We start from the raw sequence: 11,596 nt of genomic DNA on the forward strand, positions 1-11,596 counted from the left end.
GAGACCCAGCTAAGTAGAAAGGAAAATATTACATTTGCAATAAGTGGATGAGATTAATAACCCAAGGCCTGTAACCCATGTGATTCCAGTCACCCTGTACTTCCAACTATGGACTAAGCCAACCATCAAAAATCTCCAGTTGCCACATGTTCTGGGCCAAATGCAGCATGGCTCACAACATAGGCCTGGTCCCTTCAGTCAACATCATGAGTCCAGTCTAAGTCTCATGGGTCTCACATGGATACCAGTCCCCTACTCTTCTGTAATACTGTTAATCTAACTTCATCTCCCATCCTTTTCCATCCTCCCAAATGCTTCCCTTGTGACTTCTGGAACTCCTACTCTGTCATTCCCACATCCCACAATCTCTGAAAATTTCCTACCCCTTATTGCTCTAAATGAAGTTTGGCTCTTGCCCGCATACATTTCTTCCTGCTTCTCTCTCAAATACAGACATAAATTATTCTCTGTTTCCTATGGGCCTTACATTCCAGAGATTGAATGAATCTTTTCATAGTTCCCTCACTATCACCCCTAAGCTGTTCTACATCTTTTTCAAAACTGCTTTTTTTTTTGAAGCACATATCAGAGTGCTTACCACTCTCACTATACATGATACGTCATCTAGAAAACTTACAAATTCTATTTCATTGATGGACTCTGCTACTCCATTCATCAGTCATTGTGAATTTAATAGCCATCTAACACCATGGCCTCTCAATGCTTGGATCTTTCAGGACCCAACGGACTTTCCTCCTTTTTATCTCAACTACCCTTCATTCTTTTATAGTTACTTATACTCTTCTGTTCTATCTCCCTAATCTAGTTCCGGTCTATTGACTCTGTTACTTTTTTTATTGTCTATATCCTCCTTCTATGTCCCTACTTCCTATATGCATAGATTCCATGGTCCAAAACTATAATGACTCCCTTATAAAAATTCTTTCACCATACTGGGCTGGGAAAACCCTAACCCTAGTTAGACTCAATCATCTGCTTACTTGATACAGCTGTTTCCAAGCAGCTAAAAACCCTGGACAAATTCCACATACTAACTGGACTTACTATAAACTTGTGTTTATGTTAATGGGCATCTGACACTGCTCTAATAAATCCACTTTCCTCTCTGAGACTAGTTAACACCTTGCTCTCCTTAAATCTCTATTTTCCACATACAGTTTTCAACAACTTCCAACTCATACTTTATTGAAAAGAATAAAATCTCAACAAGAAAAGCCAATCTCGTCTTCCTGCTACCAATGTTCCCAAACTATCACCAACCACACACACATAAACACTGTTTACTGTCCTTTTCTAATGGTATTAGGATCCTTTTTCCTAGCTAAGTCTAACCCCTCCTCTTATGCCTTAGATCCTATCTTTCTTTGGCTTTATAACAATATTGATTACGATTTATCCTCTTCCCTATGTCATCAGTTTTTCTTTCTAAGCTGGATCATTTTCTAAATTGGAAATATGCACTGATATATTCATCATAAAAACAAGCAAAGCCTCTTTTTAAAAAGATTTATTTATTTGAGAGAGAAGAGGGATCAGAGGGAGAGAAACTTTAAGTAGACTCACCACTGAGTGTAGGGCTCAATCCCATTACCCATAAGATCATAACCTGAGCTGAAACCAAGAGTTGGATGCTCAACTGACTGAGCCATCTCAATCACCTGAACAACCCAGGCACACCCAAATAGCCTTTTTTTTTTTAATCCTATCTGAGCTTTCAGCCATAGCTGTGTGTCTTGGATCTCCTTCACATAAAATTCTTCCTAAGACTTGTCTACACCTATTGTTTCCACTTGCTTACATCACATATTCTTCTCAATCCACTACTGTTGAGCAACAGTCCTCGCAATTTTATTAAACTGACTTTTTTCAGAGTCACCAATAACCCGAATCTTGTCAAAGCCAATGGCCATTTGTCTGTCCTCATCTTACTATGATTCTTCTCTCAACAATTGAGAGTTGGCCTTGTCTCCTTTTTTCAGCAATTTATTATTCAATTCTGTGACTGCAGTCTTATTTTTCTTCACACTTTACTTGAAACTTCACTCTGTCTGCCTGTCTCTCTCCTTCTCTCACTCCTTCTCTCCCTTCCTCTTTTTCTCCCTCTCTTTTTATCTGCCATTCCTAGCTTCTTCTCCCCCATATGATCTCTATGTTGATGTCTCAAAGCCGATGTCTATATCTTGAGCCTTCATCTTTCTATGGCATTAAAAATAGCTATATACTAAAGATTTCCACATTTATATGTTGATACTCAATCTCTTTTTTAAACTCTAGACTTGAATATATAACTGTTCAGTTCATATGTGCAATGGATATTCAATGAACATTGGCATAGCTTACTCTTTTATGATCTTTAGGTCTTTCTACAAACATTACCTCCCTGCCGAGGCCTCCCTAAAAATCCTAGGAAAAAACAAACCCACTTTAGGATTTCAATTTTCTTTGCAAAGTTAAATTCTTCTTCATAACACTTTTCATCATCTGTCACATATTATTTATTTATTGTGTCTCTCCCCCATGACCCAGGAAATCTAGCTTCATAAAGACAAAGATTAATTCTGTTGCCTTCACAGCTATATTTCCAGGGCTAAGTATAATCATAGACTGATAAAATGTATTCAATAAATATTTATTGAATTAATATTCCTTACAATACACCTCTCCCAATTCAGAAAATGGCACCACTGTATACCCATTTGCTCAAAACAAAAGCCTCCTGAATTTTTTTTTTTATTTAAAAAAAATTTTTTTTTTAATTTATTTATGATAGTCACAGAGAGAGAGAGAGAGAGAGGCAGAGACACAGGCAGAGGGAGAAGCAGGCTCCATGCACCGGGAGCCCGACGTGGGATTCGATCCCGGGTCTCCAGGATCGCGCCCTGGGCCAAAGGCAGGCGCCAAACCGCTGCGCCACCCAGGGATCCCAAAAGCCTCCTGAATTATACATGATTCTTCTCCTTCTCTTACCCTCCACATCCCATCCTGTCAATCTAATTCAAAATGCATACCACATCCTAACATTCCTCACTGCCTTAATTATTACTTTCTTCCAGTCAAGGCACCATCCTATCTCACTGGGCTATTTCTGGAGCCTCCTAACCATTTTCTGTGTACCCTCAATTTTGCCTCCTGCTCTAAGATATCTTCCCACACACAGTACAGCTGACTGACCTTTCTAAATAGTAAATTTTATCCCACCACACCTCTCCTGAAAATTCTCTAATAGTTTCCCACTAAATCTCTAAAATATTCCAAACTATTCAACACAATACATGAGATCCTTTACAATCCCCTCCTTGCTCATATCATCATTCTTATCTCTTCACCCTACACCTCATCATTTCCTTTGAACACACCATGAGCAGTTCCATCTCAGGTCCCTCTCTTTGGAACATTTTCTCAGTCTTTACCTAGTTGATTTCTGCTTTTAACTTGAGTCTTAAATGATACCTCTTCAGGCCTTCTGTACTCATCCTTTCCAAAGCAATTAGTTTTACCTGGCCTCCAAGCACAGATGTATTATCTTGGGTTTTCTACACATAAGTACTTTCTGAAATTCATTTCTAATATGTCTGTTTGTTTGCTTTTGTTTAATGTCTTTATCCATCTTTTCCCAGAAGACTGTAAACTTGTGGGCAAGACCATCACCTTTGCTACTCTATGTCTAATACCTAGAACAGTATCTGACACATGATAGATGCTCAAGAAATGTTTGTTTTCTGACTGACTACTTTTAAGTTGTGTCATCAGCCAGACCCCAAGACTGACCTTTAGTGTCCTGTTTATACTCACTAATTTGTCTTATATCCTTAAGCTCTTCTTTCCAGCTTAACTCATTTTTGTTAAATTCAATTTAATTAGCATAGTGTCTTACTAGTTTCAGAGGTAGAATTCAGTGATTCATCTGTTGCATATAACACCCAGTGCTCATTACATCAAGTGCCCTCCTTAATGCTCATCACCCATTTAGCCCATTCACTCACCAACCTCCCCTCCAGCAACCCTGTTTGTTTCTTAGAGTTAAGAGTCTCTTATGATTTGTCGCCCTGTTTTTGTCTTTTCTTTCCCTTACTTCTTAACTCAGATACATGAAACCTGAATCCACCACCCTGATGATAGCAACTGCCTTGACCTTCCACTGGCCTAGACCATCCAGACCACCACTGGATGGTTTATTCTTTTTTTTTTTTAATTTTTATTTATTTATTTGTGATAGTGAGAGAGAGAAAGAGAGAGAGAGGCAGAGACATAGGCAGAGGGAGAAGCAGGCTCCATGCACTGGGAGCCCGACGTGTGACTCGATCCCTGGTCTCCAGGATCGCGCCCTGGGCCAAAGGCAGGCGCCAAACCGCTGCGCCACCCAGGGATCCCCCACTGGATGGTTTAGTTGAGATTAACCCCTGACTCATCTCGAGCCTGTGGAGATAGAACACGGAGTGACCCCTGAAATAACATGCAATTACCTTTAACTCATTTAATACTAAAATCTCTGCCCAAGGAGGAGCCTCAGTCTCATTTACATAACATACAATGTATGTATAGGCATATTTCCTTATGGCACATGCATAACCTTGTGCCCACCTCTATGCAGATTGACAAGGCTTCCCTATCTAAATATTCACTCTAACCCTAAACAAAAGTATCCATTCACCCTCTACTGGGGAGTCACAGCTTTGGAAGCTGTTGCCTCCCCCGACCATGATCTTTTTATTTGCTACAAATAAAGTTTTCTTTGTGTGATAATGCACCTGGTATACTTTCTGTGATTCACCAAGAAGCAAACTCAAGTTGGTTCAGTTATAGTTGGATAACATGGTTAAATCTCAGATTACACTGTTAACTCATTGTGTGGCTAAATAAAGAATTTAACATCACAAAATGTTAATTTCATAATATAACAATAATAGACCTATAAATTGAGGACTATAATAAATCTCAACTGAGATCACACAATGGAAAGTTCTAAGTAAACCATAAAATACTATAATTATACTCTAATCACCACCTATACAGATTGCCTATATTATTAAAATCCTGTAAAGATTAGTTGGAGTTTTATCCCAAGCATAGGTCAAAAAATAAGTGAAAATGACAATTTCTACTATAGAAATATAGCTTTTGTGTAATAATACTTGATCCTTGAAAGATTATGTTAATGTGTTACTCTTTATTTCGATGATAAGAAAATAATATCCAAGATTGGTTGTCATACAATTTATTGTAATTAAGGGGAAAACATCCATAGAGAACTTTGTTCAACATTTTAAATTAAATTTTAATATCCTAGGCATGATACTTACAAAAAATCTACCAGTATGCCTTACCAACCACCATGGACCTTCCTGATTCTGTCATTTTGCCGTCTGCTTGAACAAAACACCTCGTGTTCAGTGATGGGGAAACCCTTGAGACAAAAAAGGAAATAAAGGCTACACTTCAGTGAAATTGCAAATGTTAAATATAAATTGCAACTCCATCACACTACTAATAAGAGATAAAAGTGACTAACAATTAACCAATTAAAATGACAAGTATGTGAATCTGAAAATACACAGATTAAACTTTGACCAGAGTCAAAGATTTACTGGAAAGATCTACTGGAAAATTAGACCAGAATTATTCTGTTGAGTTGAAAATAGAGCAGTGATTTCAAAACAAAAAGTGAAAATTCTATTCCTGGATTAAGAATTTATTAACTCTGATGGAATCTTCCATTTCTCTGGGGATCAATTTCTTTTTCTGTAAAAAAAAAAAAAAAAGGTGTAGGACATGACCTAGATGATCGCAAGGTCTTTTACCTGCAATTGGAATTCCAGGAGTATCTTCTGAGAGACCAGCTCCAGGATGGGAGAAGCTACAGAACAAAAAGAGGCAGTGACACAAAGCTGGAAGGAACTACCAAGGCCCAGACACGCACAGCATTTAGGTAAAAGGAAATCCAGGTGGGCCCAGATTCAATTGCTAGCTTTACTATAAACTCTCTGAATGACCGCTGGGAATTTTTGCTTTATTTTCGTCCCTGAACTCCAGAGTGTTTTGAAAATTATATGAGATAAGGGTGGGAAAGCACCTTTCTCTCTTAGGAAAATTCCAAAGAATAATTATAAAAGCCTTCTATAGCTCATAATCTCAGTGTTGCTCATGGGTATTTATTTAAATATTTGCCCAGACTCCTGCTATTATAGATGATATCAGAGATGACAGATTGCTTCTCTATTTATCAGGCTCTAAAAGGAATGTACACACTTTGACACAGCATGTTGGGAAAATCAGAACTCCCTAACTGAAAAGAAAACAACTCTGAACTTTGTGATATTAAAGATATATAGCTCTAACAAGACATGGATTTAAAGACATTTGTATTCAGTAGATGTAGATTTTGCCAGGTTAGGTGAATTAAAATTGTATTGGAAAATTTCTCTGGAGATTTTGAACTTTTTTATTTTCCCACAAATTCACTTGAGTAACTTTGAGTAATTATGACTTTTTTTTTACACTTTGTTTTTCCACAAATTCTCCTATCCCAAACTAAGCAATTTAATTAATTACATTTTTAGGTTCATTGGTAAACATAGGCAATCCAAAGTAAGTATAATTGTCAGTGAGAAAAATGTTTGAGTTCCAGGTTTAGTCTAGCCTTGCCATGTGGTATTGGCTAAAAAGTCCAATTAATCAAAAGGTTATGCTCTGAATCTGGAAGTTTGGTGGTCAGAATGTTCTAACCAAGAAAAAGGTCATATTCTATTTAAAAAGCATTAAAAAATTCAACCAAGGTTTTTTATTTAATTATCCTTTTTTTTCTCCACATATATACATATATGTACACAATTATTTTAATATGAACATATAATTTTGGATTATCATTTTCCTACTGATATGGAATGCATGTATTTTTCATAGGATTTAGATAATGATCAAGTTTCTAATTTATCTCATACTCATATTTTTAGTCAAACTCAAAATAGTTGAGATAAAAACTAACCTAAATATGAGACATCATGTGCAAAACAGAGGTAAAAAGTATAGTGCAGATTAAAGTGGACTACCTGGCCACCACGGATTCGAATTCACTTAAAAATATCATTAATTAAAAATAATGTAAAAATCCTCCAAAATGAGTGTTATGAACACATGTACCCATGGTACCGATAGCTTGCTTCTGTCTTCAACTTCCTGGAAACACAAGAGGGAAATGGGAGACACAGGCAAAAAGAAAAGATGGCAGAACGAATAAAATCAAGGGAGGAGGTTTGGGAAATCAGGAGGAGAAAAATGTGGAATAACTAAGGGAAGAAAAATGAGGCAGTAGGATGAGTGGCAATTAAGTGTCCTGCTGATTTTTCTTTCCATGCCTTCCTGCTTGATACCTTGTGTCTGGTTAAAAAAAAAAAAAAAAAAAAGTTAGTGCTTTTGGATGATCCTGCCTCATAGGAACAGGGTTTAGGGTTTCTTTTTCTACTCAATTCACAGTCAAGCAAGTGGTGGTGGAGATGAATTTTCATATTGTTGCCTCTTCCCCAAATCTGGTAGATCTTTACAGAGAAGCATTGTGCCTCAACTACACACTCATGATCTTTTCTATAGGTTCTGAGACTTTGATATTATTACTCAGACTCATAGATCCAATGGTGAAATGAGCTTGGTAATCTTCGTATTAGCAAACACTATGATATATGCACTCTTCACATATTCTTGATGAAAACATACAGAGGAATGAACAGTGTAGGCATAACAAAATGATGAGACTATTTCATTTTTATTGTTAATATTTTAGTTTATTTGGCTTGATTTTTATTTTAAGGGCTGGGATTGGCTTGTGGAAAGCATGGTGGGATATGCACATATATATTTTATATGATATATATATGTATATAAACAAACTTGGGTACCAGGGTCGACTCAGCCCTTAACTAGCTTTGAGAATCTAGATATTCCTAGATATTCCTCAATGAACAGTTTGTTTTCAATAGATAAATTCAAATGTAGTATTCAAAATGTAGTATTTCCATACTGGTTCTTTTATATATATATATATATACCATAAAATGATTACAAAAAATGTTAGTTATTATTACTACTTTTTGTAGTAATGTTACCAAACCACATTGTGCTATAATAATCTATTTCCAATTAAACCTGTTTCTTCTGTACTGATTTGTCACATTTATGGCAGTGTTTTGGTATAATTGACTCCCTTAGGACTCATACTTCCTCATTTGTAATTTTTTTCTCTCATTGGCAATTGATCCTCAATTCCCTTTGTTATAATGCATTTAGCTTTTGGAATCTTTATCCACACATGTAGCTCTGCCTGCACAGGCCATGAACTGTTCTTCACATTTGGGGGGAACAAGAGAGTTAAACTAACCTATTTATAATAACCTTGTGTTGCTATGAGATGTGCCACAGCAAAACTGAAAATCATTATCTTTGTCTTGTGAGCAGAAGGTATAAATAAGGTGACCAGAGGAGTTTTATTGCTCTTAGCAACAGATACAGAAGAGCAAAACAGCTATTCCAATAATATTGCCCATATGCTGGTGTGAACAAAAGAAAGATCTAGTAGTCCCAGGCTAAGTGAATTAGTGCTCCTCAGTGATGCCATTGCCCAGGGCTGGGTTTTGTTCTTTTTCTATGATGTCTTTTCAGTGCCAAATATCTTGTCAGTTCCCATTAACAGAGTCAGGCTGCCTAGAGTCTGGTTAGACATATTCCAAGGATGGCAATTGCCTTATTCACAGGTTGTTAATGTGATATATCCTTAGGCCTTGGATGCCCTTTGGGGTTCAAACAGTGCAAATAGGTTTTGTTTTGCTTTCCACTTTAGTTTTCAAAGCCACCACGTTTGTTCCTGCTACCATTTCTAGCTAGAATTTTGTCGCTTTCTCTTTATCATTTCTTCTTCTTCCCCAAAATGTAAAAGACTGACCCTGTCCATGAGTGAACTAAGTAGCTACATTTAGCTGAAATCTGAGGGAAGAAGTTGCATTTTAACTCACAAACTTGTGATTGTAGGATTTGTACTTTTTTTCTAGCACAGCTGATGTGGTTGAGGAACAAATCTCCTTTTCAAACACAGCCTCACCCCACCCCCCACCGCTGTCCTGGGGTTTCCTGCTTATTATTCATTTAAGTATTAAGAATAGTCTTTAAATAAAATAGAAACCCTGGTCTGGTCAATGTGGAGTCACAAAGGAGGAGAAATATTTGCTCACTTTTGCCTTGGTATTAGTGATACAATATGGCTTGCCTACTGTCAGAATTTTTTTAAAAAACAGCTTTTTTTTACTCTGGTTTCTCCAATAACCTCAGCCTATTTTGTGGTGCTGCAGATAAGATTTTGATAGCCCACATTTACCCACTCATAAATCAAATACTAATTTGAGACTAACAGTATATGCAATATATTATAGTAAATACTGTGGGGAGTACAAAGATGAATTAATATAATTATCAAATGGATCAGAGTCTGATAGAAGAGAGTAACACTTACACATAAACAACTTTTATACACGCTTTATTCTCTTCCATGGAGAATGCAGTTACCATTGATTTAGGTCAAGTCAGAAATCTTTATTTACATCATCCTTAACCTTCTCTTTTCCTTCATATCATACAACATTGGTTATAAGGTATGCATAATTTATTTTTTAAATGTTTGTGAATGTTTCAGTTCTTTTCACTACCAGCGTATTAATTCATTAGCTTTCTCATTTGATTAGGTTAGTGAATTGTTTGATTTTTCTGGAGGCTGTACAGAGCTATTGAAAGATTCAGAACAAAGGAACTATGTAATTATGCCTACTTATTAAAAATATAGTATTGTTGATCATAAATAGTTTTACTAAGAGTGACAAAGACCACTTCAATCCCATTAACGAAGAAAAGGAAGAAAGAAGTTAAATCAGAAATCAATAGTACATGGATTACTAGAAACTTAGTTCATCCTCTTTATTAGGGCCATAGTAAGTGTGTGATAAAATATAATTCCTTAACAAATTAAAATATAGTTATAATTACAAATTAAAATATAATTCCTCAACACAATATCCATTAAATCCAGAACATTATACTACTTATGTGTGATGGACATAGAAATGTGCCATGTGGATTCCCTTTTAAGTACTGGGTGATAATTGCCACAGACATACTTGAGAGTTGAAAGAACTCCCACTTTCTGGCCTAGTTCTGTGAGGCAAGATGTAACATGGCAGGAAAAGCCAAGAGAAAGCCTAGAAAACTATCCCACCTACTCCTGACCTAGGTACCAAATTAAAAATTATCATTTCCAAGAAAAAGACTCATGGGCATTATCATGTGATTTAGTCAGCTAGTCAAAGTTTTGGAAGATTGGAAGATCCAGGAAAAAGATAACTAGGATTGAGGTATGTGGCTAGGTCTAGCCTATCAGAGGAGGCTAAATATGAATATGTTTGTGTCATATGTTAACATGCACAAGAAATCAACTATTACTATAAAGATACCAAACCACCAAGTACAGAAGATGATTTGGCACACTAATGTTAGTCATTGTCATTGGCCACCACAATACTGGTATAATAGACACATGAAGAAAGTGGCCATAATGGCAAAAATGGACCAAAGCTGATATAACTACTGCCCCCACTGAATGTTCAAACTGCCAAAAAGAATAGAGAACCAATAGTGTTCTTAAAAGAGAATAACACTGAATCCCAATATGGTGCCATTCCTGTAACCACTGTGGAAAACAGTATGGTGGTTTTAAAGATAGAACTACCATATGATCCAGTTATCTCACTATCCACTTTGGATATATATCCAAAAGAATTGAGATCAGGATCTGAAAGAGATATTATCACTCCCATATCACAATAGCCAAGATGTGGAAACAACCTAAATGTTCATCAACAGATGAATGGATAAAGAAAATATGACACACACACATACACACAGCACCCAATAGGATATTCTTCAGCCTTAAAAAAGGAAAGTCTGCAGTATGGGACAACAGGGTTGAAGCCTGAAGACATTATACTAAGTGAAATAAGCCAGACACAGAAAGACAAGTATTGCATTATTCAAAATATAGGAGATATCTAAAGTAGTCCAATTCATTAAACCAAAGACTGGTATGGTGGTTACCAGGTGTTGGGGGTGAGGGAAATGGGGAATTGTTTATCAACAGGCATAAAGTTTCAGTTAAGTAAGCTGCGTAAGTTCGAGAAATTTGCTATACAACATTCTACCTATAGTCAACCATAAGGTACTGTACACTTAACATTTGTTAAGAGGATATATTTTAAGTTTCTTATCACAATAAAATAAATTGGAAGGAAAACACACACAATATGGCATCATTTCTTAAAGAGACCAACTGGCCACATGATGCATCATTAATCACTAGTGCACAGGCTAGCTATCTGCTTTGATGGAAATAGATGCGTATTTCTTTCCTGCCTACAGAGTTGCAAACAGCATCACTATCCAAGGGCTTAAAAAATGTTTTATCTATTGATATAGAAACTCATGTACCAGGATGCCTGGGTGGCTCAGCAGTTGGGTCTGGGATTAAGTCCCACATTAGGCTCCTTAC

At 36.5% G+C, this 11,596-nt stretch overlaps 1 long non-coding RNA gene across 2 annotated transcripts in view; it reads right to left on the reverse strand.

The window, feature by feature from the left end:
• Positions 1-5,304: 5,304 nt before the first annotated feature.
• LOC144311939 (uncharacterized) overlaps positions 5,305-11,596 on the reverse strand; it is a 64,311-nt gene continuing 58,019 nt past the window's right edge. For both annotated transcript variants that reach the window (XR_013377412.1, XR_013377413.1), the window contains 2 exons: positions 5,820-5,875; positions 5,305-5,425 (listed from right to left, as the gene is read on the reverse strand). This is a non-coding gene — a long non-coding RNA (uncharacterized LOC144311939). The remainder of the gene's footprint in view (positions 5,426-5,819; positions 5,876-11,596) is intronic.

The sequence above is a fragment of the Canis aureus genome, chromosome 4, assembly GCF_053574225.1.
Source record: "Canis aureus isolate CA01 chromosome 4, VMU_Caureus_v.1.0, whole genome shotgun sequence".
Lineage (NCBI taxonomy): Eukaryota > Metazoa > Chordata > Mammalia > Carnivora > Canidae > Canis > Canis aureus.